Below are 24,214 nucleotides of genomic sequence, written 5' to 3' on the forward strand. Positions count from 1 at the left end.
AAACCTGTTGAGCTTTTCCTGCAACTTCTGTTTTTGTCACTTACAGCGTTGAGTTGAAATCCACAAACTTCTTTTTTCTGCAGGCAAAGAACGGGGCTGTGTGTGTTGACGGATTTAACTTTGAGATCGCTGACCCCAGTCACTCCAAGCGAGCGAATGACAATTCCCAATTATGTCTGGACAGAAATCACAGAAGCATAGGATCTCTCCAGTTTGGAAACAGGCCATTCCGCCCGACGAGTCGCTCAGTGGTTCTCACTGCTGCCTAACAGCGCTACTAGGGACCCAGGCTCGATTCCAACTGTCGGGAGTCGATTCCGTGTCGAGTTTGCACATTCTCCCAGAGTCTGCGTGGGTTTGCTCCGGTTTCCTCCCACAGTCCAAAGACGGGCAGGTCGAGTGAATTGGCCATTCTAAATTGTCATCGATGCATTATTCAGTGAGAAACGGGTCTGGGCGGGTTACTCTTCAGAGGATCGATGTGGACTTGTTGGGCTGAAGGGCCTGTTTCCACACTGTAGCCAATCTAATTTATTCTAATCTCGTCAACACCGACCCTGCAGAGAGCAATCGACCCAGATCCATTGCGCACACTGCATCATTCTCCATTGAATGCTGACTAATCCACCCTTCCGGGCCCGCACAATCACCGGACACAATGGGACAATGAAGCATGGCCAATCCCGCAAACGCTACACATCTTTGTACTGAGAGCGGTAACCGGAGCAGCCGGAGCAAACCCACGCGCGGGCAGAATGTTCAAACTGCACAGACGGTGACGCGAGGGTCGATTGGAACCTGTGTCCCAAGCGCTTTGAGTCAGCCAGTGTGAACCAATCAGCCGCGAGCGCTAAGCGCGGCGCCACCCGGCTCCATAGCTCAGCGGTTAGAGCACTGGTCTTGTAAACCAGGGGTCGTGAGTTCAAATCTCACTGGGGCCTCGTCAACCGTGCTGCCCAACCCGACCAAAGCCGACTCTGTTTCAACGCTCGGGATGAGACTGAGGAGCACTTTGTTGGAATCGCTCCACGCCAGTTTGTGGTCCAAGCGGCTCCTTTGGCAGCACGAGCGTTCACCCTCCAACCACCGGATGAACGAGTCGAGCTCAGAAAAAACCCTGTTGGTCTGACCGCTTGCTGCTGTTTTTGTCAATCAAGAGCTTGGGAATTGATGTCTGAAACACCAAGGTCATTGCCCTGAAGTGACAGACACCTGTCTCCTCTCAAACCTGTTGAGCTTTTCCTGCAACTTCTGTTTTTGTCACTTACAGCGTTGAGTTGAAATCCACAAACTTCTTTTTTCTGCAGGCAAAGAACGGGGCTGTGTGTGTTGACGGATTTAACTTTGAGATCGCTGACCCCAGTCACTCCAAGCGAGCGAATGACAATTCCCAATTATGTCTGGACAGAAATCACAGAAGCATAGGATCTCTCCAGTTTGGAAACAGGCCATTCCGCCCGACGAGTCGCTCAGTGGTTCTCACTGCTGCCTGACAGCGCTACTAGGGACCCAGGCTCGATTCCAACTGTCGGGAGTCGATTCCGTGTCGAGTTTGCACATTCTCCCAGAGTCTGCGTGGGTTTGCTCGGGTTTCCTCCCACAGTCCAAAGACGGGCAGGTCGAGTGAATTGGCCATTCTAAATTGTCATCGATGCATTATTCAGTGAGAAACGGGTCTGGGCGGGTTACTCTTCAGAGGATCGATGTGGACTTGTTGGGCTGAAGGGCCTGTTTCCACACTGTAGCCAATCTAATTTATTCTAATCTCGTCAACACCGACCCTGCAGAGAGCAATCGACCCAGATCCATTGCGCACACTGCATCATTCTCCATTGAATGCTGACTAATCCACCCTTCCGGGCCCGCACAATCACCGGACACAATGGGACAATGAAGCATGGCCAATCCCGCAAACGCTACACATCTTTGTACTGAGAGCGGTAACCGGAGCAGCCGGAGCAAACCCACGCGCGGGCAGAATGTTCAAACTGCACAGACGGTGACGCGAGGGTCGATTGGAACCTGTGTCCCAAGCGCTTTGAGTCAGCCAGTGTGAACCAATCAGCCGCGAGCGCTGAACGCAGCACCACCCGGCTCCATAGCTCAGCGATTAGAGCACTGGTCTTGTAAACCAGGGGTCGTGAGTTCAAATCTCACTGGGGCCTCGTCATCCGTGCTGCCCGGCCCGGCCAGAGCCGATTCTGTTTCAACGCTCGGGATGAGACTGAGGAGCACTTTGTTGGAATCGCTCCACGCCAGTTTGTGGTCCAAGCGGCTCCTTTGGCAGCACGAGCGTTCACCCTCCAACCACCGGATGAACGAGTCGAGCTCAGAAAAAACCCTGTTGGTCTGACAGCTTGCTGCTGTTTTTGTCAATCAAGAGCTTGGGAATTGATGTCTGAAACACCAAGGTCATTGCCCTGAAGTGACAGACACCTGTCTCCTCTCAAACCTGTTGAGCTTTTCCTGCAACTTCTGTTTTTGTCACTTACAGCGTTGAGTTGAAATCCACAAACTTCTTTTTTCTGCAGGCAAAGAACGGGGCTGTGTGTGTTGACGGATTTAACTTTGAGATCGCTGACCCCAGTCACTCCAAGCGAGCGAATGACAATTCCCAATTATGTCTGGACAGAAATCACAGAAGCATAGGATCTCTCCAGTTTGGAAACAGGCCATTCCGCCCGACGAGTCGCTCAGTGGTTCTCACTGCTGCCTGACAGCGCTACTAGGGACCCAGGCTCGATTCCAACTGTCGGGAGTCGATTCCGTGTCGAGTTTGCACATTCTCCCAGAGTCTGCGTGGGTTTGCTCGGGTTTCCTCCCACAGTCCAAAGACGGGCAGGTCGAGTGAATTGGCCATTCTAAATTGTCATCGATGCATTATTCAGTGAGAAACGGGTCTGGGCGGGTTACTCTTCAGAGGATCGATGTGGACTTGTTGGGCTGAAGGGCCTGTTTCCACACTGTAGCCAATCTAATTTATTCTAATCTCGTCAACACCGACCCTGCAGAGAGCAATCGACCCAGATCCATTGCGCACACTGCATCATTCTCCATTGAATGCTGACTAATCCACCCTTCCGGGCCCGCACAATCACCGGACACAATGGGACAATGAAGCATGGCCAATCCCGCAAACGCTACACATCTTTGTACTGAGAGCGGTAACCGGAGCAGCCGGAGCAAACCCACGCGCGGGCAGAATGTTCAAACTGCACAGACGGTGACGCGAGGGTCGATTGGAACCTGTGTCCCAAGCGCTTTGAGTCAGCCAGTGTGAACCAATCAGCCGCGAGCGTTGAGCGCAGCGCCACCCGGCTCCATAGCTCAGCGGTTAGAGCACTGGTTTTGTAAACCAGGGGTCGTGAGTTCAAATCTCACTGGGGCCTCGTCATCCGTGCTGCCCGACCCGGCCAGAGCCGACTCTGTTTCAACGCTCGGGTTTGAGACTGAGGAGCACTTTGTTGGAATCGCTCCACGCCAGTTTGTGGTCCAAGCGGCTCCTTTGGCAGCACGAGCGTTCACCCCCCAACCACCGGATGAACGAGTCGAGCTCAGAAAAAACCCTGTTGGTCTGACAGCTTGCTGCTGTTTTTGTCAATCAAGAGCTTGGGAATTGATGTCTGAAACACCAAGGTCATTACCCTGAAGTGACAGACACCTGTCTCCTCTCAAACCTGTTGAGCTTTTCCTGCAACTTCTGTTTTTGTCACTTACAGCGTTGAGTTGAAATCCACAAACTTCTTTTTTCTGCAGGCAAAGAACGGGGCTGTGTGTGTTGACGGATTTAACTTTGAGATCGCTGACCCCAGTCACTCCAAGCGAGCGAATGACAATTCCCAATTATGTCTGGACAGAAATCACAGAAGCATAGGATCTCTCCAGTTTGGAAACAGGCCATTCCGCCCGACGAGTCGCTCAGTGGTTCTCACTGCTGCCTGACAGCGCTACTAGGGACCCAGGCTCGATTCCAACTGTCGGGAGTCGATTCCGTGTCGAGTTTGCACATTCTCCCAGAGTCTGCGTGGGTTTGCTCCGGTTTCCTCCCACAGTCCAAAGACGGGCAGGTCGAGTGAATTGGCCATTCTAAATTGTCATCGATGCATTATTCAGTGAGAAACGGGTCTGGGCGGGTTACTCTTCAGAGGATCGATGTGGACTTGTTGGGCTGAAGGGCCTGTTTCCACACTGTAGCCAATCTAATTTATTCTAATCTCGTCAACACCGACCCTGCAGAGAGCAATCGACCCAGATCCATTGCGCACACTGCATCATTCTCCATTGAATGCTGACTAATCCACCCTTCCGGGCCCGCACAATCACCGGACACAATGGGACAATGAAGCATGGCCAATCCCGCAAACGCTACACATCTTTGTACTGAGAGCGGTAACCGGAGCAGCCGGAGCAAACCCACGCGCGGGCAGAATGTTCAAACTGCACAGACGGTGACGCGAGGGTCGATTGGAACCTGTGTCCCAAGCGCTTTGAGTCAGCCAGTGTGAACCAATCAGCCGCGAGCGCTGAGCGCAGCGCCACCCGGCTCCATAGCTCAGCGGTTAGAGCACTGGTTTTGTAAACCAGGGGTCGTGAGTTCAAATCTCACTGGGGCCTCGTCATCCGTGCTGCCCGACCCGGCCAGAGCCGACTCTGTTTCAACGCTCGGGTTTGAGACTGAGGAGCACTTTGTTGGAATCGCTCCACGCCAGTTTGTGGTCCAAGCGGCTCCTTTGGCAGCACGAGCGTTCACCCCCCAACCACCGGATGAACGAGTCGAGCTCAGAAAAAACCCTGTTGGTCTGACCGCTTGCTGCTGTTTTTGTCAATCAAGAGCTTGGGAATTGATGTCTGAAACACCAAGGTCATTACCCTGAAGTGACAGACACCTGTCTCCTCTCAAACCTGTTGAGCTTTTCCTGCAACTTCTGTTTTTGTCACTTACAGCGTTGAGTTGAAATCCACAAACTTCTTTTTTCTGCAGGCAAAGAACGGGGCTGTGTGTGTTGACGGATTTAACTTTGAGATCGCTGACCCCAGTCACTCCAAGCGAGCGAATGACAATTCCCAATTATGTCTGGACAGAAATCACAGAAGCATAGGATCTCTCCAGTTTGGAAACAGGCCATTCCGCCCGACGAGTCGCTCAGTGGTTCTCACTGCTGCCTGACAGCGCTACTAGGGACCCAGGCTCGATTCCAACTGTCGGGAGTCGATTCCGTGTCGAGTTTGCACATTCTCCCAGAGTCTGCGTGGGTTTGCTCCGGTTTCCTCCCACAGTCCAAAGACGGGCAGGTCGAGTGAATTGGCCATTCTAAATTGTCATCGATGCATTATTCAGTGAGAAACGGGTCTGGGCGGGTTACTCTTCAGAGGATCGATGTGGACTTGTTGGGCTGAAGGGCCTGTTTCCACACTGTAGCCAATCTAATTTATTCTAATCTCGTCAACACCGACCCTGCAGAGAGCAATCGACCCAGATCCATTGCGCACACTGCATCATTCTCCATTGAATGCTGACTAATCCACCCTTCCGGGCCCGCACAATCACCGGACACAATGGGACAATGAAGCATGGCCAATCCCGCAAACGCTACACATCTTTGTACTGAGAGCGGTAACCGGAGCAGCCGGAGCAAACCCACGCGCGGGCAGAATGTTCAAACTGCACAGACGGTGACGCGAGGGTCGATTGGAACCTGTGTCCCAAGCGCTTTGAGTCAGCCAGTGTGAACCAATCAGCCGCGAGCGCTGAGCGCAGCGCCACCCGGCTCCATAGCTCAGCGGTTAGAGCACTGGTTTTGTAAACCAGGGGTCGTGAGTTCAAATCTCACTGGGGCCTCGTCATCCGTGCTGCCCGACCCGGCCAGAGCCGACTCTGTTTCAACGCTCGGGTTTGAGACTGAGGAGCACTTTGTTGGAATCGCTCCACGCCAGTTTGTGGTCCAAGCGGCTCCTTTGGCAGCACGAGCGTTCACCCCCCAACCACCGGATGAACGAGTCGAGCTCAGAAAAAACCCTGTTGGTCTGACAGCTTGCTGCTGTTTTTGTCAATCAAGAGCTTGGGAATTGATGTCTGAAACACCAAGGTCATTACCCTGAAGTGACAGACACCTGTCTCCTCTCAAACCTGTTGAGCTTTTCCTGCAACTTCTGTTTTTGTCACTTACAGCGTTGAGTTGAAATCCACAAACTTCTTTTTTCTGCAGGCAAAGAACGGGGCTGTGTGTGTTGACGGATTTAACTTTGAGATCGCTGACCCCAGTCACTCCAAGCGAGCGAATGACAATTCCCAATTATGTCTGGACAGAAATCACAGAAGCATAGGATCTCTCCAGTTTGGAAACAGGCCATTCCGCCCGACGAGTCGCTCAGTGGTTCTCACTGCTGCCTGACAGCGCTACTAGGGACCCAGGCTCGATTCCAACTGTCGGGAGTCGATTCCGTGTCGAGTTTGCACATTCTCCCAGAGTCTGCGTGGGTTTGCTCGGGTTTCCTCCCACAGTCCAAAGACGGGCAGGTCGAGTGAATTGGCCATTCTAAATTGTCATCGATGCATTATTCAGTGAGAAACGGGTCTGGGCGGGTTACTCTTCAGAGGATCGATGTGGACTTGTTGGGCTGAAGGGCCTGTTTCCACACTGTAGCCAATCTAATTTATTCTAATCTCGTCAACACCGACCCTGCAGAGAGCAATCGACCCAGATCCATTGCGCACACTGCATCATTCTCCATTGAATGCTGACTAATCCACCCTTCCGGGCCCGCACAATCACCGGACACAATGGGACAATGAAGCATGGCCAATCCCGCAAACGCTACACATCTTTGTACTGAGAGCGGTAACCGGAGCAGCCGGAGCAAACCCACGCGCGGGCAGAATGTTCAAACTGCACAGACGGTGACGCGAGGGTCGATTGGAACCTGTGTCCCAAGCGCTTTGAGTCAGCCAGTGTGAACCAATCAGCCGCGAGCGCTGAACGGAGCGCCACCCGGCTCCATAGCTCAGCGGTTAGAGCACTGGTTTTGTAAACCAGGGGTCGTGAGTTCAAATCTCACTGGGGCCTCGTCATCCGTGCTGCCCGACCCGACCAGAGCCGACTCTGTTTCAACGCTCGGGATGAGACTGAGGAGCACTTTGTTGGAATCGCTCCACGCCAGTTTGTGGTCCAAGCGGCTCCTTTGGCAGCACGAGCATTCACCCTCCAACCACCGGATGAACGAGTCGAGCTCAGAAAAAACCCTGTTGGTCTGACCGCTTGCTGCTGTTTTTGTCAATCAAGAGCTTGGGAATTGATGTCTGAAACACCAAGGTCATTACCCTGAAGTGACAGACACCTGTCTCCTCTCAAACCTGTTGAGCTTTTCCTGCAACTTCTGTTTTTGTCACTTACAGCGTTGAGTTGAAATCCACAAACTTCTTTTTTCTGCAGGCAAAGAACGGGGCTGTGTGTGTTGACGGATTTAACTTTGAGATCGCTGACCCCAGTCACTCCAAGCGAGCGAATGACAATTCCCAATTATGTCTGGACAGAAATCACAGAAGCATAGGATCTCTCCAGTTTGGAAACAGGCCATTCCGCCCGACGAGTCGCTCAGTGGTTCTCACTGCTGCCTGACAGCGCTACTAGGGACCCAGGCTCGATTCCAACTGTCGGGAGTCGATTCCGTGTCGAGTTTGCACATTCTCCCAGAGTCTGCGTGGGTTTGCTCCGGTTTCCTCCCACAGTCCAAAGACGGGCAGGTCGAGTGAATTGGCCATTCTAAATTGTCATCGATGCATTATTCAGTGAGAAACGGGTCTGGGCGGGTTACTCTTCAGAGGATCGATGTGGACTTGTTGGGCTGAAGGGCCTGTTTCCACACTGTAGCCAATCTAATTTATTCTAATCTCGTCAACACCGACCCTGCAGAGAGCAATCGACCCAGATCCATTGCGCACACTGCATCATTCTCCATTGAATGCTGACTAATCCACCCTTCCGGGCCCGCACAATCACCGGACACAATGGGACAATGAAGCATGGCCAATCCCGCAAACGCTACACATCTTTGTACTGAGAGCGGTAACCGGAGCAGCCGGAGCAAACCCACGCGCGGGCAGAATGTTCAAACTGCACAGACGGTGACGCGAGGGTCGATTGGAACCTGTGTCCCAAGCGCTTTGAGTCAGCCAGTGTGAACCAATCAGCCGCGAGCGCTGAGCGCAGCGCCACCCGGCTCCATAGCTCAGCGGTTAGAGCACTGGTTTTGTAAACCAGGGGTCGTGAGTTCAAATCTCACTGGGGCCTCGTCATCCGTGCTGCCCGACCCGGCCAGAGCCGACTCTGTTTCAACGCTCGGGTTTGAGACTGAGGAGCACTTTGTTGGAATCGCTCCACGCCAGTTTGTGGTCCAAGCGGCTCCTTTGGCAGCACGAGCGTTCACCCCCCAACCACCGGATGAACGAGTCGAGCTCAGAAAAAACCCTGTTGGTCTGACAGCTTGCTGCTGTTTTTGTCAATCAAGAGCTTGGGAATTGATGTCTGAAACACCAAGGTCATTACCCTGAAGTGACAGACACCTGTCTCCTCTCAAACCTGTTGAGCTTTTCCTGCAACTTCTGTTTTTGTCACTTACAGCGTTGAGTTGAAATCCACAAACTTCTTTTTTCTGCAGGCAAAGAACGGGGCTGTGTGTGTTGACGGATTTAACTTTGAGATCGCTGACCCCAGTCACTCCAAGCGAGCGAATGACAATTCCCAATTATGTCTGGACAGAAATCACAGAAGCATAGGATCTCTCCAGTTTGGAAACAGGCCATTCCGCCCGACGAGTCGCTCAGTGGTTCTCACTGCTGCCTGACAGCGCTACTAGGGACCCAGGCTCGATTCCAACTGTCGGGAGTCGATTCCGTGTCGAGTTTGCACATTCTCCCAGAGTCTGCGTGGGTTTGCTCCGGTTTCCTCCCACAGTCCAAAGACGGGCAGGTCGAGTGAATTGGCCATTCTAAATTGTCATCGATGCATTATTCAGTGAGAAACGGGTCTGGGCGGGTTACTCTTCAGAGGATCGATGTGGACTTGTTGGGCTGAAGGGCCTGTTTCCACACTGTAGCCAATCTAATTTATTCTAATCTCGTCAACACCGACCCTGCAGAGAGCAATCGACCCAGATCCATTGCGCACACTGCATCATTCTCCATTGAATGCTGACTAATCCACCCTTCCGGGCCCGCACAATCACCGGACACAATGGGACAATGAAGCATGGCCAATCCCGCAAACGCTACACATCTTTGTACTGAGAGCGGTAACCGGAGCAGCCGGAGCAAACCCACGCGCGGGCAGAATGTTCAAACTGCACAGACGGTGACGCGAGGGTCGATTGGAACCTGTGTCCCAAGCGCTTTGAGTCAGCCAGTGTGAACCAATCAGCCGCGAGCGCTGAACGGAGCGCCACCCGGCTCCATAGCTCAGCGGTTAGAGCACTGGTTTTGTAAACCAGGGGTCGTGAGTTCAAATCTCACTGGGGCCTCGTCATCCGTGCTGCCCGACCCGACCAGAGCCGACTCTGTTTCAACGCTCGGGATGAGACTGAGGAGCACTTTGTTGGAATCGCTCCACGCCAGTTTGTGGTCCAAGCGGCTCCTTTGGCAGCACGAGCATTCACCCTCCAACCACCGGATGAACGAGTCGAGCTCAGAAAAAACCCTGTTGGTCTGACCGCTTGCTGCTGTTTTTGTCAATCAAGAGCTTGGGAATTGATGTCTGAAACACCAAGGTCATTACCCTGAAGTGACAGACACCTGTCTCCTCTCAAACCTGTTGAGCTTTTCCTGCAACTTCTGTTTTTGTCACTTACAGCGTTGAGTTGAAATCCACAAACTTCTTTTTTCTGCAGGCAAAGAACGGGGCTGTGTGTGTTGACGGATTTAACTTTGAGATCGCTGACCCCAGTCACTCCAAGCGAGCGAATGACAATTCCCAATTATGTCTGGACAGAAATCACAGAAGCATAGGATCTCTCCAGTTTGGAAACAGGCCATTCCGCCCGACGAGTCGCTCAGTGGTTCTCACTGCTGCCTGACAGCGCTACTAGGGACCCAGGCTCGATTCCAACTGTCGGGAGTCGATTCCGTGTCGAGTTTGCACATTCTCCCAGAGTCTGCGTGGGTTTGCTCCGGTTTCCTCCCACAGTCCAAAGACGGGCAGGTCGAGTGAATTGGCCATTCTAAATTGTCATCGATGCATTATTCAGTGAGAAACGGGTCTGGGCGGGTTACTCTTCAGAGGATCGATGTGGACTTGTTGGGCTGAAGGGCCTGTTTCCACACTGTAGCCAATCTAATTTATTCTAATCTCGTCAACACCGACCCTGCAGAGAGCAATCGACCCAGATCCATTGCGCACACTGCATCATTCTCCATTGAATGCTGACTAATCCACCCTTCCGGGCCCGCACAATCACCGGACACAATGGGACAATGAAGCATGGCCAATCCCGCAAACGCTACACATCTTTGTACTGAGAGCGGTAACCGGAGCAGCCGGAGCAAACCCACGCGCGGGCAGAATGTTCAAACTGCACAGACGGTGACGCGAGGGTCGATTGGAACCTGTGTCCCAAGCGCTTTGAGTCAGCCAGTGTGAACCAATCAGCCGCGAGCGCTGAGCGCAGCGCCACCCGGCTCCATAGCTCAGCGGTTAGAGCACTGGTTTTGTAAACCAGGGGTCGTGAGTTCAAATCTCACTGGGGCCTCGTCATCCGTGCTGCCCGACCCGGCCAGAGCCGACTCTGTTTCAACGCTCGGGTTTGAGACTGAGGAGCACTTTGTTGGAATCGCTCCACGCCAGTTTGTGGTCCAAGCGGCTCCTTTGGCAGCACGAGCGTTCACCCCCCAACCACCGGATGAACGAGTCGAGCTCAGAAAAAACCCTGTTGGTCTGACAGCTTGCTGCTGTTTTTGTCAATCAAGAGCTTGGGAATTGATGTCTGAAACACCAAGGTCATTACCCTGAAGTGACAGACACCTGTCTCCTCTCAAACCTGTTGAGCTTTTCCTGCAACTTCTGTTTTTGTCACTTACAGCGTTGAGTTGAAATCCACAAACTTCTTTTTTCTGCAGGCAAAGAACGGGGCTGTGTGTGTTGACGGATTTAACTTTGAGATCGCTGACCCCAGTCACTCCAAGCGAGCGAATGACAATTCCCAATTATGTCTGGACAGAAATCACAGAAGCATAGGATCTCTCCAGTTTGGAAACAGGCCATTCCGCCCGACGAGTCGCTCAGTGGTTCTCACTGCTGCCTGACAGCGCTACTAGGGACCCAGGCTCGATTCCAACTGTCGGGAGTCGATTCCGTGTCGAGTTTGCACATTCTCCCAGAGTCTGCGTGGGTTTGCTCGGGTTTCCTCCCACAGTCCAAAGACGGGCAGGTCGAGTGAATTGGCCATTCTAAATTGTCATCGATGCATTATTCAGTGAGAAACGGGTCTGGGCGGGTTACTCTTCAGAGGATCGATGTGGACTTGTTGGGCTGAAGGGCCTGTTTCCACACTGTAGCCAATCTAATTTATTCTAATCTCGTCAACACCGACCCTGCAGAGAGCAATCGACCCAGATCCATTGCGCACACTGCATCATTCTCCATTGAATGCTGACTAATCCACCCTTCCGGGCCCGCACAATCACCGGACACAATGGGACAATGAAGCATGGCCAATCCCGCAAACGCTACACATCTTTGTACTGAGAGCGGTAACCGGAGCAGCCGGAGCAAACCCACGCGCGGGCAGAATGTTCAAACTGCACAGACGGTGACGCGAGGGTCGATTGGAACCTGTGTCCCAAGCGCTTTGAGTCAGCCAGTGTGAACCAATCAGCCGCGAGCGTTGAGCGCAGCGCCACCCGGCTCCATAGCTCAGCGGTTAGAGCACTGGTTTTGTAAACCAGGGGTCGTGAGTTCAAATCTCACTGGGGCCTCGTCATCCGTGCTGCCCGACCCGGCCAGAGCCGACTCTGTTTCAACGCTCGGGTTTGAGACTGAGGAGCACTTTGTTGGAATCGCTCCACGCCAGTTTGTGGTCCAAGCGGCTCCTTTGGCAGCACGAGCGTTCACCCCCCAACCACCGGATGAACGAGTCGAGCTCAGAAAAAACCCTGTTGGTCTGACAGCTTGCTGCTGTTTTTGTCAATCAAGAGCTTGGGAATTGATGTCTGAAACACCAAGGTCATTACCCTGAAGTGACAGACACCTGTCTCCTCTCAAACCTGTTGAGCTTTTCCTGCAACTTCTGTTTTTGTCACTTACAGCGTTGAGTTGAAATCCACAAACTTCTTTTTTCTGCAGGCAAAGAACGGGGCTGTGTGTGTTGACGGATTTAACTTTGAGATCGCTGACCCCAGTCACTCCAAGCGAGCGAATGACAATTCCCAATTATGTCTGGACAGAAATCACAGAAGCATAGGATCTCTCCAGTTTGGAAACAGGCCATTCCGCCCGACGAGTCGCTCAGTGGTTCTCACTGCTGCCTGACAGCGCTACTAGGGACCCAGGCTCGATTCCAACTGTCGGGAGTCGATTCCGTGTCGAGTTTGCACATTCTCCCAGAGTCTGCGTGGGTTTGCTCCGGTTTCCTCCCACAGTCCAAAGACGGGCAGGTCGAGTGAATTGGCCATTCTAAATTGTCATCGATGCATTATTCAGTGAGAAACGGGTCTGGGCGGGTTACTCTTCAGAGGATCGATGTGGACTTGTTGGGCTGAAGGGCCTGTTTCCACACTGTAGCCAATCTAATTTATTCTAATCTCGTCAACACCGACCCTGCAGAGAGCAATCGACCCAGATCCATTGCGCACACTGCATCATTCTCCATTGAATGCTGACTAATCCACCCTTCCGGGCCCGCACAATCACCGGACACAATGGGACAATGAAGCATGGCCAATCCCGCAAACGCTACACATCTTTGTACTGAGAGCGGTAACCGGAGCAGCCGGAGCAAACCCACGCGCGGGCAGAATGTTCAAACTGCACAGACGGTGACGCGAGGGTCGATTGGAACCTGTGTCCCAAGCGCTTTGAGTCAGCCAGTGTGAACCAATCAGCCGCGAGCGCTGAACGGAGCGCCACCCGGCTCCATAGCTCAGCGGTTAGAGCACTGGTTTTGTAAACCAGGGGTCGTGAGTTCAAATCTCACTGGGGCCTCGTCATCCGTGCTGCCCGACCCGACCAGAGCCGACTCTGTTTCAACGCTCGGGATGAGACTGAGGAGCACTTTGTTGGAATCGCTCCACGCCAGTTTGTGGTCCAAGCGGCTCCTTTGGCAGCACGAGCATTCACCCTCCAACCACCGGATGAACGAGTCGAGCTCAGAAAAAACCCTGTTGGTCTGACCGCTTGCTGCTGTTTTTGTCAATCAAGAGCTTGGGAATTGATGTCTGAAACACCAAGGTCATTACCCTGAAGTGACAGACACCTGTCTCCTCTCAAACCTGTTGAGCTTTTCCTGCAACTTCTGTTTTTGTCACTTACAGCGTTGAGTTGAAATCCACAAACTTCTTTTTTCTGCAGGCAAAGAACGGGGCTGTGTGTGTTGACGGATTTAACTTTGAGATCGCTGACCCCAGTCACTCCAAGCGAGCGAATGACAATTCCCAATTATGTCTGGACAGAAATCACAGAAGCATAGGATCTCTCCAGTTTGGAAACAGGCCATTCCGCCCGACGAGTCGCTCAGTGGTTCTCACTGCTGCCTGACAGCGCTACTAGGGACCCAGGCTCGATTCCAACTGTCGGGAGTCGATTCCGTGTCGAGTTTGCACATTCTCCCAGAGTCTGCGTGGGTTTGCTCCGGTTTCCTCCCACAGTCCAAAGACGGGCAGGTCGAGTGAATTGGCCATTCTAAATTGTCATCGATGCATTATTCAGTGAGAAACGGGTCTGGGCGGGTTACTCTTCAGAGGATCGATGTGGACTTGTTGGGCTGAAGGGCCTGTTTCCACACTGTAGCCAATCTAATTTATTCTAATCTCGTCAACACCGACCCTGCAGAGAGCAATCGACCCAGATCCATTGCGCACACTGCATCATTCTCCATTGAATGCTGACTAATCCACCCTTCCGGGCCCGCACAATCACCGGACACAATGGGACAATGAAGCATGGCCAATCCCGCAAACGCTACACATCTTTGTACTGAGAGCGGTAACCGGAGCAGCCGGAGCAAACCCACGCGCGGGCAGAATGTTCAAACTGCACAGACGGTGACGCGAGGGTCGATTGGAACCTGTGTCCCAAGCGCTTTGAGTCAGCCAGTGTGAACCAATCAGCCGCGAGCGCTGAGCGCAGCGCCACCCGGCTCCATAGCTCAGCGGTTAGAGCACTGGTTTTGTAAACCAGGGGTCGTGAGTTCAAATCTCACTGGGGCCTCGTCATCCGTGCTGCCCGACCCGGCCAGAGCCGACTCTGTTTCAACGCTCGGGTTTGAGACTGAGGAGCACTTTGTTGGAATCGCTCCACGCCAGTTTGTGGTCCAAGCGGCTCCTTTGGCAGCACGAGCGTTCACCCCCCAACCACCGGATGAACGAGTCGAGCTCAGAAAAAACCCTGTTGGTCTGACAGCTTGCTGCTGTTTTTGTCAATCAAGAGCTTGGGAATTGATGTCTGAAACACCAAGGTCATTACCCTGAAGTGACAGACACCTGTCTCCTCTCAAACCTGTTGAGCTTTTCCTGCAACTTCTGTTTTTGTCACTTACAGCGTTGAGTTGAAATCCACAAACTTCTTTTTTCTGCAGGCAAAGAACGGGGCTGTGTGTGTTGACGGATTTAACTTTGAGATCGCTGACCCCAGTCACTCCAAGCGAGCGAATGACAATTCCCAATTATGTCTGGACAGAAATCACAGAAGCATAGGATCTCTCCAGTTTGGAAACAGGCCATTCCGCCCGACGAGTCGCTCAGTGGTTCTCACTGCTGCCTGACAGCGCTACTAGGGACCCAGGCTCGATTCCAACTGTCGGGAGTCGATTCCGTGTCGAGTTTGCACATTCTCCCAGAGTCTGCGTGGGTTTGCTCCGGTTTCCTCCCACAGTCCAAAGACGGGCAGGTCGAGTGAATTGGCCATTCTAAATTGTCATCGATGCATTATTCAGTGAGAAACGGGTCTGGGCGGGTTACTCTTCAGAGGATCGATGTGGACTTGTTGGGCTGAAGGGCCTGTTTCCACACTGTAGCCAATCTAATTTATTCTAATCTCGTCAACACCGACCCTGCAGAGAGCAATCGACCCAGATCCATTGCGCACACTGCATCATTCTCCATTGAATGCTGACTAATCCACCCTTCCGGGCCCGCACAATCACCGGACACAATGGGACAATGAAGCATGGCCAATCCCGCAAACGCTACACATCTTTGTACTGAGAGCAGTAACCGGAGCAGCCGGAGCAAACCCACGCGCGGGCAGAATGTTCAAACTGCACAGACGGTGACGCGAGGGTCGATTGGAACCTGTGTCCCAAGCGCTTTGAGTCAGCCAGTGTGAACCAATCAGCCGCGAGCGCTGAACGGAGCGCCACCCGGCTCCATAGCTCAGCGGTTAGAGCACTGGTTTTGTAAACCAGGGGTCGTGAGTTCAAATCTCACTGGGGCCTCGTCATCCGTGCTGCCCGACCCGACCAGAGCCGACTCTGTTTCAACGCTCGGGATGAGACTGAGGAGCACTTTGTTGGAATCGCTCCACGCCAGTTTGTGGTCCAAGCGGCTCCTTTGGCAGCACGAGCATTCACCCTCCAACCACCGGATGAACGAGTCGAGCTCAGAAAAAACCCTGTTGGTCTGACCGCTTGCTGCTGTTTTTGTCAATCAAGAGCTTGGGAATTGATGTCTGAAACACCAAGGTCATTACCCTGAAGTGACAGACACCTGTCTCCTCTCAAACCTGTTGAGCTTTTCCTGCAACTTCTGTTTTTGTCACTTACAGCGTTGAGTTGAAATCCACAAACTTCTTTTTTCTGCAGGCAAAGAACGGGGCTGTGTGTGTTGACGGATTTAACTTTGAGATCGCTGACCCCAGTCACTCCAAGCGAGCGAATGACAATTCCCAATTATGTCTGGACAGAAATCACAGAAGCATAGGATCTCTCCAGTTTGGAAACAGGCCATTCCGCCCGACGAGTCGCTCAGTGGTTCTCACTGCTGCCTAACAGCGCTACTAGGGACCCAGGCTCGATTCCAACTGTCGGGAGTCGATTCCGTGTCGAGTTTGCACATTCTCCCAGAGTCTGCGTGGGTTTGCTCGGGTTTCCTCCCACAGTCCAAAGACGGGCAGGTCGAGTGAATTGGCCATTCTAAATTGTCATCGATGCATTATTCAGTGAGAAACGGGTCTGGGCGGGTTACTCTTCAGAGGATCGATGTGGACTTGTTGGGCTGAAGGGCCTGTTTCCACACTGTAGCCAATCTAATTTATTCTAATCTCGTCAACACCGACCCTGCAGAGAGCAATCGACCCAGATCCATTGCGCACACTGCATCATTCTCCATTGAATGCTGACTAATCCACCCTTCCGGGCCCGCACAATCACCGGACACAATGGGACAATGAAGCATGGCCAATCCCGCAAACGCTACACATCTTTGTACTGAGAGCGGTAACCGGAGCAGCCGGAGCAAACCCACGCGCGGGCAGAATGTTCAAACTGCACAGACGGTGACGCGAGGGTCGATTGGAACCTGTGTCCCAAGCGCTTTGAGTCAGCCAGTGTGAACCAATCAGCCGCGAGCGCTAAGCGCGGCGCCACCCGGCTCCATAGCTCAGCGGTTAGAGCACTGGTCTTGTAAACCAGGGGTCGTGAGTTCAAGTCTCACTGGGGCCTCGTCAACCGTGCTGCCCGACCCGACCAAAGCCGACTCTGTTTCAACGCTCGGGATGAGACTGAGGAGCACTTTGTTGGAATCGCTCCACGCCAGTTTGTGGTCCAAGCGGCTCCTTTGGCAGCACGAGCGTTCACCCTCCAACCACCGGATGAACGAGTCGAGCTCAGAAAAAACCCTGTTGGTCTGACAGCTTGCTGCTGTTTTTGTCAATCAAGAGCTTGGGAATTGATGTCTGAAACACCAAGGTCATTGCCCTGAAGTGACAGACACCTGTCTCCTCTCAAACCTGTTGAGCTTTTCCTGCAACTTCTGTTTTTGTCACTTACAGCGTTGAGTTGAAATCCACAAACTTCTTTTTTCTGCAGGCAAAGAACGGGGCTGTGTGTGTTGACGGATTTAACTTTGAGATCGCTGACCCCAGTCACTCCAAGCGAGCGAATGACAATTCCCAATTATGTCTGGACAGAAATCACAGAAGCATAGGATCTCTCCAGTTTGGAAACAGGCCATTCCGCCCGACGAGTCGCTCAGTGGTTCTCACTGCTGCCTGACAGCGCTACTAGGGACCCAGGCTCGATTCCAACTGTCGGGAGTCGATTCCGTGTCGAGTTTGCACATTCTCCCAGAGTCTGCGTGGGTTTGCTCCGGTTTCCTCCCACAGTCCAAAGACGGGCAGGTCGAGTGAATTGGCCATTCTAAATTGTCATCGATGCATTATTCAGTGAGAAACGGGTCTGGGCGGGTTACTCTTCAGAGGATCGATGTGGACTTGTTGGGCTGAAGGGCCTGTTTCCACACTGTAGCCAATCTAATTTATTCTAATCTCGTCAACACCGACCCTGCAGAGAGCAATCGACCCAGATCCATTGCGCACACTGCATCATTCTCCATTGAATGCTGACTAATCCACCCTTCCGGGCCCGCACAATCACCGGACACAATGGGACAATGAAGCATGGCCAATCCCGCAAACGCTACACATCTTTGTACTGAGAGCGGTAACCGGAGCAGCCGGAGCAAACCCACGCGCGGGCAGAATGTTCAAACTGCACAGACGGTGACGCGAGGGTCGATTGGAACCTGTGTCCCAAGCGCTTTGAGTCAGCCAGTGTGAACCAATCAGCCGCGAGCGCTAAGCGCGGCGCCACCCGGCTCCATAGCTCAGCGGTTAGAGCACTGGTCTTGTAAACCAGGGGTCGTGAGTTCAAGTCTCACTGGGGCCTCGTCAACCGTGCTGCCCGACCCGACCAAAGCCGACTCTGTTTCAACGCTCGGGATGTGACTGAGGAGCACTTTGTTGGAATCGCTCCACGCCAGTTGGTGGTCCAAGCGGCTCCTTTGGCAGCACGAGCGTTCACCCTCCAACCACCGGATGAACGAGTCGAGCTCAGAAAAAACCCTGTTGGTCTGACAGCTTGCTGCTGTTTTTGTCAATCAAGAGCTTGGGAATTGATGTCTGAAACACCAAGGTCATTGCCCTGAAGTGACAGACACCTGTCTCCTCTCAAACCTGTTGAGCTTTTCCTGCAACTTCTGTTTTTGTCACTTACAGCGTTGAGTTGAAATCCACAAACTTCTTTTTTCTGCAGGCAAAGAACGGGGCTGTGTGTGTTGACGGATTTAACTTTGAGATCGCTGACCCCAGTCACTCCAAGCGAGCGAATGACAATTCCCAATTATGTCTGGACAGAAATCACAGAAGCATAGGATCTCTCCAGTTTGGAAACAGGCCATTCCGCCCGACGAGTCGCTCAGTGGTTCTCACTGCTGCCTGACAGCGCTACTAGGGACCCAGGCTCGATTCCAACTGTCGGGAGTCGATTCCGTGTCGAGTTTGCACATTCTCCCAGAGTCTGCGTGGGTTTGCTCGGGTTTCCTCCCACAGTCCAAAGACGGGCAGGTCGAGTGAATTGGCCATTCTAAATTGTCATCGATGCATTATTCAGTGAGAAACGGGTCTGGGCGGGTTACTCTTCAGAGGATCGATGTGGACTTGTTGGGCTGAAGGGCCTGTTTCCACACTGTAGCCAATCTAATTTATTCTAATCTCGTCAACACCGACCCTGCAGAGAGCAATCGACCCAGATCCATTGCGCACACTGCATCATTCTCCATTGAATGCTGACTAATCCACCCTTCCGGGCCCGCACAATCACCGGACACAATGGGACAATGAAGCATGGCCAATCCCGCAAACGCTACACATCTTTGTACTGAGAGCGGTAACCGGAGCAGCCGGAGCAAACCCACGCGCGGGCAGAATGTTCAAACTGCACAGACGGTGACGCGAGGGTCGATTGGAACCTGTGTCCCAAGCGCTTTGAGTCAGCCAGTGTGAACCAATCAGCCGCGAGCGCTAAGCGCGGCGCCACCCGGCTCCATAGCTCAGCGGTTAGAGCACTGGTCTTGTAAACCAGGGGTCGTGAGTTCAAATCTCACTGGGGCCTCGTCAACCGTGCTGCCCGACCCGACCAAAGCCGACTCTGTTTCAACGCTCGGGATGAGACTGAGGAGCACTTTGTTGGAATCGCTCCACGCCAGTTTGTGGTCCAAGCGGCTCCTTTGGCAGCACGAGCGTTCACCCTCCAACCACCGGATGAACGAGTCGAGCTCAGAAAAAACCCTGTTGGTCTGACAGCTTGCTGCTGTTTTTGTCAATCAAGAGCTTGGGAATTGATGTCTGAAACACCAAGGTCATTGCCCTGAAGTGACAGACACCTGTCTCCTCTCAAACCTGTTGAGCTTTTCCTGCAACTTCTGTTTTTGTCACTTACAGCGTTGAGTTGAAATCCACAAACTTCTTTTTTCTGCAGGCAAAGAACGGGGCTGTGTGTGTTGACGGATTTAACTTTGAGATCGCTGACCCCAGTCACTCCAAGCGAGCGAATGACAATTCCCAATTATGTCTGGACAGAAATCACAGAAGCATAGGATCTCTCCAGTTTGGAAACAGGCCATTCCGCCCGACGAGTCGCTCAGTGGTTCTCACTGCTGCCTGACAGCGCTACTAGGGACCCAGGCTCGATTCCAACTGTCGGGAGTCGATTCCGTGTCGAGTTTGCACATTCTCCCAGAGTCTGCGTGGGTTTGCTCCGGTTTCCTCCCACAGTCCAAAGACGGGCAGGTCGAGTGAATTGGCCATTCTAAATTGTCATCGATGCATTATTCAGTGAGAAACGGGTCTGGGCGGGTTACTCTTCAGAGGATCGATGTGGACTTGTTGGGCTGAAGGGCCTGTTTCCACACTGTAGCCAATCTAATTTATTCTAATCTCGTCAACACCGACCCTGCAGAGAGCAATCGACCCAGATCCATTGCGCACACTGCATCATTCTCCATTGAATGCTGACTAATCCACCCTTCCGGGCCCGCACAATCACCGGACACAATGGGACAATGAAGCATGGCCAATCCCGCAAACGCTACACATCTTTGTACTGAGAGCGGTAACCGGAGCAGCCGGAGCAAACCCACGCGCGGGCAGAATGTTCAAACTGCACAGACGGTGACGCGAGGGTCGATTGGAACCTGTGTCCCAAGCGCTTTGAGTCAGCCAGTGTGAACCAATCAGCCGCGAGCGCTGAGCGCAGCGCCACCCGGCTCCATAGCTCAGCGGTTAGAGCACTGGTTTTGTAAACCAGGGGTCGTGAGTTCAAATCTCACTGGGGCCTCGTCATCCGTGCTGCCCGACCCGGCCAGAGCCGACTCTGTTTCAACGCTCGGGTTTGAGACTGAGGAGCACTTTGTTGGAATCGCTCCACGTCAGTTTGTGGTCCAAGCGGCTCCTTTGGCAGCACGAGCGTTCACCCTCCAACCACCGGATGAACGAGTCGAGCTCAGAAAAAACCCTGTTGGTCTGACAGCTTGCTGCTGTTTTTGTCAATCAAGAGCTTGGGAATTGATGTCTGAAACACCAAGGTCATTGCCCTGAAGTGACAGACACCTGTCTCCTCTCAAACCTGTTGAGCTTTTCCTGCAACTTCTGTTTTTGTCACTTACAGCGTTGAGTTGAAATCCACAAACTTCTTTTTTCTGCAGGCAAAGAACGGGGCTGTGTGTGTTGACGGATTTAACTTTGAGATCGCTGACCCCAGTCACTCCAAGCGAGCGAATGACAATTCCCAATTATGTCTGGACAGAAATCACAGAAGCATAGGATCTCTCCAGTTTGGAAACAGGCCATTCCGCCCGACGAGTCGCTCAGTGGTTCTCACTGCTGCCTGACAGCGCTACTAGGGACCCAGGCTCGATTCCAACTGTCGGGAGTCGATTCCGTGTCGAGTTTGCACATTCTCCCAGAGTCTGCGTGGGTTTGCTCGGGTTTCCTCCCACAGTCCAAAGACGGGCAGGTCGAGTGAATTGGCCATTCTAAATTGTCATCGATGCATTATTCAGTGAGAAACGGGTCTGGGCGGGTTACTCTTCAGAGGATCGATGTGGACTTGTTGGGCTGAAGGGCCTGTTTCCACACTGTAGCCAATCTAATTTATTCTAATCTCGTCAACACCGACCCTGCAGAGAGCAATCGACCCAGATCCATTGCGCACACTGCATCATTCTCCATTGAATGCTGACTAATCCACCCTTCCGGGCCCGCACAATCACCGGACACAATGGGACAATGAAGCATGGCCAATCCCGCAAACGCTACACATCTTTGTACTGAGAGCGGTAACCGGAGCAGCCGGAGCAAACCCACGCGCGGGCAGAATGTTCAAACTGCACAGACGGTGACGCGAGGGTCGATTGGAACCTGTGTCCCAAGCGCTTTGAGTCAGCCAGTGTGAACCAATCAGCCGCGAGCGCTGAGCGCAGGGCCCCCCGGCTCCATAGCTCAGCGGTTAGAGCACTGGTTTTGTAAACCAGGGGTCGTGAGTTCAAATCTCACTGGGGCCTCGTCATCCGTGCTGCCCGACCCGGCCAGAGCCGACTCTGTTTCAACGCTCGGGTTTGAGACTGAGGAGCACTTTGTTGGAATCGCTCCACGCCAGTTTGTGGTCCAAGCGGCTCCTTTGGCAGCACGAGCGTTCACCCCCCAACCACCGGATGAACGAGTCGAGCTCAGAAAAAACCCTGTTGGTCTGACAGCTTGCTGCTGTTTTTGTCAATCAAGAGCTTGGGAATTGATGTCTGAAACACCAAGGTCATTACCCTGAAGTGACAGACACCTGTCTCCTCTCAAACCTGTTGAGCTTTTCCTGCAACTTCTGTTTTTGTCACTTACAGCGTTGAGTTGAAATCCACAAACTTCTTTTTTCTGCAGGCAAAGAACGGGGCTGTGTGTGTTGACGGATTTAACTTTGAGATCGCTGACCCCAGTCACTCCAAGCGAGCGAATGACAATTCCCAATTATGTCTGGACAGAAATCACAGAAGCATAGGATCTCTCCAGTTTGGAAACAGGCCATTCCGCCCGACGAGTCGCTCAGTGGTTCTCACTGCTGCCTGACAGCGCTACTAGGGACCCAGGCTCGATTCCAACTGTCGGGAGTCGATTCCGTGTCGAGTTTGCACATTCTCCCAGAGTCTGCGTGGGTTTGCTCCGGTTTCCTCCCACAGTCCAAAGACGGGCAGGTCGAGTGAATTGGCCATTCTAAATTGTCATCGATGCATTATTCAGTGAGAAACGGGTCTGGGCGGGTTACTCTTCAGAGGATCGATGTGGACTTGTTGGGCTGAAGGGCCTGTTTCCACACTGTAGCCAATCTAATTTATTCTAATCTCGTCAACACCGACCCTGCAGAGAGCAATCGACCCAGATCCATTGCGCACACTGCATCATTCTCCATTGAATGCTGACTAATCCACCCTTCCGGGCCCGCACAATCACCGGACACAATGGGACAATGAAGCATGGCCAATCCCGCAAACGCTACACATCTTTGTACTGAGAGCGGTAACCGGAGCAGCCGGAGCAAACCCACGCGCGGGCAGAATGTTCAAACTGCACAGACGGTGACGCGAGGGTCGATTGGAACCTGTGTCCCAAGCGCTTTGAGTCAGCCAGTGTGAACCAATCAGCCGCGAGCGCTGAACGCAGCGCCACCCGGCTCCATAGCTCAGCGGTTAGAGCACTGGTCTTGTAAACCAGGGGTCGTGAGTTCAAATCTCACTGGGGCCTCGTCATCCGTGCTGCCCGGCGCGGCCAGAGCCGACTCTGTTTCAACGCTCGGGATGAGACTGAGGAGCACTTTGTTGGAATCGCTCCACGCCAGTTTGTGGTCCAAGCGGCTCCTTTGGCAGCACGAGCTTTCACCCTCCAACCACCGGATGAACGAGTCGAGCTCAGAAAAAACCCTGTTGGTCTGACCGCTTGCTGCTGTTTTTGTCAATCAAGAGCTTGGGAATTGATGTCTGAAACACCAAGGTCATTACCCTGAAGTGACAGACACCTGTCTCCTCTCAAACCTGTTGAGCTTTTCCTGCAACTTCTGTTTTTGTCACTTACAGCGTTGAGTTGAAATCCACAAACTTCTTTTTTCTGCAGGCAAAGAACGGGGCTGTGTGTGTTGACGGATTTAACTTTGAGATCGCTGACCCCAGTCACTCCAAGCGAGCGAATGACAATTCCCAATTATGTCTGGACAGAAATCACAGAAGCATAGGATCTCTCCAGTTTGGAAACAGGCCATTCCGCCCGACGAGTCGCTCAGTGGTTCTCACTGCTGCCTAACAGCGCTACTAGGGACCCAGGCTCGATTCCAACTGTCGGGAGTCGATTCCGTGTCGAGTTTGCACATTCTCCCAGAGTCTGCGTGGGTTTGCTCCGGTTTCCTCCCACAGTCCAAAGACGGGCAGGTCGAGTGAATTGGCCATTCTAAATTGTCATCGATGCATTATTCAGTGAGAAACGGGTCTGGGCGGGTTACTCTTCAGAGGATCGATGTGGACTTGTTGGGCTGAAGGGCCTGTTTCCACACTGTAGCCAATCTAATTTATTCTAATCTCGTCAACACCGACCCTGCAGAGAGCAATCGACCCAGATCCATTGCGCACACTGCATCATTCTCCATTGAATGCTGACTAATCCACCCTTCCGGGCCCGCACAATCACCGGACACAATGGGACAATGAAGCATGGCCAATCCCGCAAACGCTACACATCTTTGTACTGAGAGCGGTAACCGGAGCAGCCGGAGCAAACCCACGCGCGGGCAGAATGTTCAAACTGCACAGACGGTGACGCGAGGGTCGATTGGAACCTGTGTCCCAAGCGCTTTGAGTCAGCCAGTGTGAACCAATCAGCCGCGAGCGCTAAGCGCGGCGCCACCCGGCTCCATAGCTCAGCGGTTAGAGCACTGGTCTTGTAAACCAGGGGTCGTGAGTTCAAGTCTCACTGGGGCCTCGTCAACC

The 24,214-nt window shown here is 52.9% G+C and overlaps 20 non-coding genes across 20 annotated transcripts; all 20 read left to right on the top strand.

Moving 5' to 3' along the window:
* Positions 1–868: 868 nt before the first annotated feature.
* trnat-ugu (transfer RNA threonine (anticodon UGU)) lies at positions 869–941 on the top strand. The gene has a single exon. It is a non-coding gene; the product is annotated as a tRNA-Thr (tRNA).
* Positions 942–2,092: 1,151 nt separating this feature from the next.
* trnat-ugu (transfer RNA threonine (anticodon UGU)) lies at positions 2,093–2,165 on the top strand. The gene has a single exon. It is a non-coding gene; the product is annotated as a tRNA-Thr (tRNA).
* Positions 2,166–3,316: 1,151 nt separating this feature from the next.
* On the top strand, positions 3,317–3,389 carry trnat-ugu (transfer RNA threonine (anticodon UGU)). Its single transcript has one exon. It is a non-coding gene; the product is annotated as a tRNA-Thr (tRNA).
* A 1,152-nt stretch (positions 3,390–4,541) lies between these two features.
* Positions 4,542–4,614, top strand: trnat-ugu (transfer RNA threonine (anticodon UGU)). The gene has a single exon. It is a non-coding gene; the product is annotated as a tRNA-Thr (tRNA).
* Positions 4,615–5,766: 1,152 nt separating this feature from the next.
* On the top strand, positions 5,767–5,839 carry trnat-ugu (transfer RNA threonine (anticodon UGU)). Its single transcript has one exon. It is a non-coding gene; the product is annotated as a tRNA-Thr (tRNA).
* A 1,152-nt stretch (positions 5,840–6,991) lies between these two features.
* On the top strand, positions 6,992–7,064 carry trnat-ugu (transfer RNA threonine (anticodon UGU)). The gene has a single exon. It is a non-coding gene; the product is annotated as a tRNA-Thr (tRNA).
* Positions 7,065–8,215: 1,151 nt separating this feature from the next.
* Positions 8,216–8,288, top strand: trnat-ugu (transfer RNA threonine (anticodon UGU)). Its single transcript has one exon. It is a non-coding gene; the product is annotated as a tRNA-Thr (tRNA).
* A 1,152-nt stretch (positions 8,289–9,440) lies between these two features.
* On the top strand, positions 9,441–9,513 carry trnat-ugu (transfer RNA threonine (anticodon UGU)). The gene has a single exon. It is a non-coding gene; the product is annotated as a tRNA-Thr (tRNA).
* Positions 9,514–10,664: 1,151 nt separating this feature from the next.
* Positions 10,665–10,737, top strand: trnat-ugu (transfer RNA threonine (anticodon UGU)). Its single transcript has one exon. It is a non-coding gene; the product is annotated as a tRNA-Thr (tRNA).
* Positions 10,738–11,889: 1,152 nt separating this feature from the next.
* trnat-ugu (transfer RNA threonine (anticodon UGU)) lies at positions 11,890–11,962 on the top strand. The gene has a single exon. It is a non-coding gene; the product is annotated as a tRNA-Thr (tRNA).
* Positions 11,963–13,114: 1,152 nt separating this feature from the next.
* Positions 13,115–13,187, top strand: trnat-ugu (transfer RNA threonine (anticodon UGU)). The gene has a single exon. It is a non-coding gene; the product is annotated as a tRNA-Thr (tRNA).
* A 1,151-nt stretch (positions 13,188–14,338) lies between these two features.
* trnat-ugu (transfer RNA threonine (anticodon UGU)) lies at positions 14,339–14,411 on the top strand. The gene has a single exon. It is a non-coding gene; the product is annotated as a tRNA-Thr (tRNA).
* Positions 14,412–15,563: 1,152 nt separating this feature from the next.
* trnat-ugu (transfer RNA threonine (anticodon UGU)) lies at positions 15,564–15,636 on the top strand. The gene has a single exon. It is a non-coding gene; the product is annotated as a tRNA-Thr (tRNA).
* A 1,151-nt stretch (positions 15,637–16,787) lies between these two features.
* On the top strand, positions 16,788–16,860 carry trnat-ugu (transfer RNA threonine (anticodon UGU)). Its single transcript has one exon. It is a non-coding gene; the product is annotated as a tRNA-Thr (tRNA).
* A 1,151-nt stretch (positions 16,861–18,011) lies between these two features.
* Positions 18,012–18,084, top strand: trnat-ugu (transfer RNA threonine (anticodon UGU)). Its single transcript has one exon. It is a non-coding gene; the product is annotated as a tRNA-Thr (tRNA).
* Positions 18,085–19,235: 1,151 nt separating this feature from the next.
* trnat-ugu (transfer RNA threonine (anticodon UGU)) lies at positions 19,236–19,308 on the top strand. The gene has a single exon. It is a non-coding gene; the product is annotated as a tRNA-Thr (tRNA).
* A 1,151-nt stretch (positions 19,309–20,459) lies between these two features.
* Positions 20,460–20,532, top strand: trnat-ugu (transfer RNA threonine (anticodon UGU)). Its single transcript has one exon. It is a non-coding gene; the product is annotated as a tRNA-Thr (tRNA).
* A 1,152-nt stretch (positions 20,533–21,684) lies between these two features.
* Positions 21,685–21,757, top strand: trnat-ugu (transfer RNA threonine (anticodon UGU)). Its single transcript has one exon. It is a non-coding gene; the product is annotated as a tRNA-Thr (tRNA).
* A 1,152-nt stretch (positions 21,758–22,909) lies between these two features.
* Positions 22,910–22,982, top strand: trnat-ugu (transfer RNA threonine (anticodon UGU)). The gene has a single exon. It is a non-coding gene; the product is annotated as a tRNA-Thr (tRNA).
* Positions 22,983–24,133: 1,151 nt separating this feature from the next.
* trnat-ugu (transfer RNA threonine (anticodon UGU)) lies at positions 24,134–24,206 on the top strand. The gene has a single exon. It is a non-coding gene; the product is annotated as a tRNA-Thr (tRNA).
* Positions 24,207–24,214: the final 8 nt, after the last annotated feature.

Source organism: Chiloscyllium punctatum, chromosome 34 (genome assembly GCF_047496795.1).
Source record: "Chiloscyllium punctatum isolate Juve2018m chromosome 34, sChiPun1.3, whole genome shotgun sequence".
Lineage (NCBI taxonomy): Eukaryota > Metazoa > Chordata > Chondrichthyes > Orectolobiformes > Hemiscylliidae > Chiloscyllium > Chiloscyllium punctatum.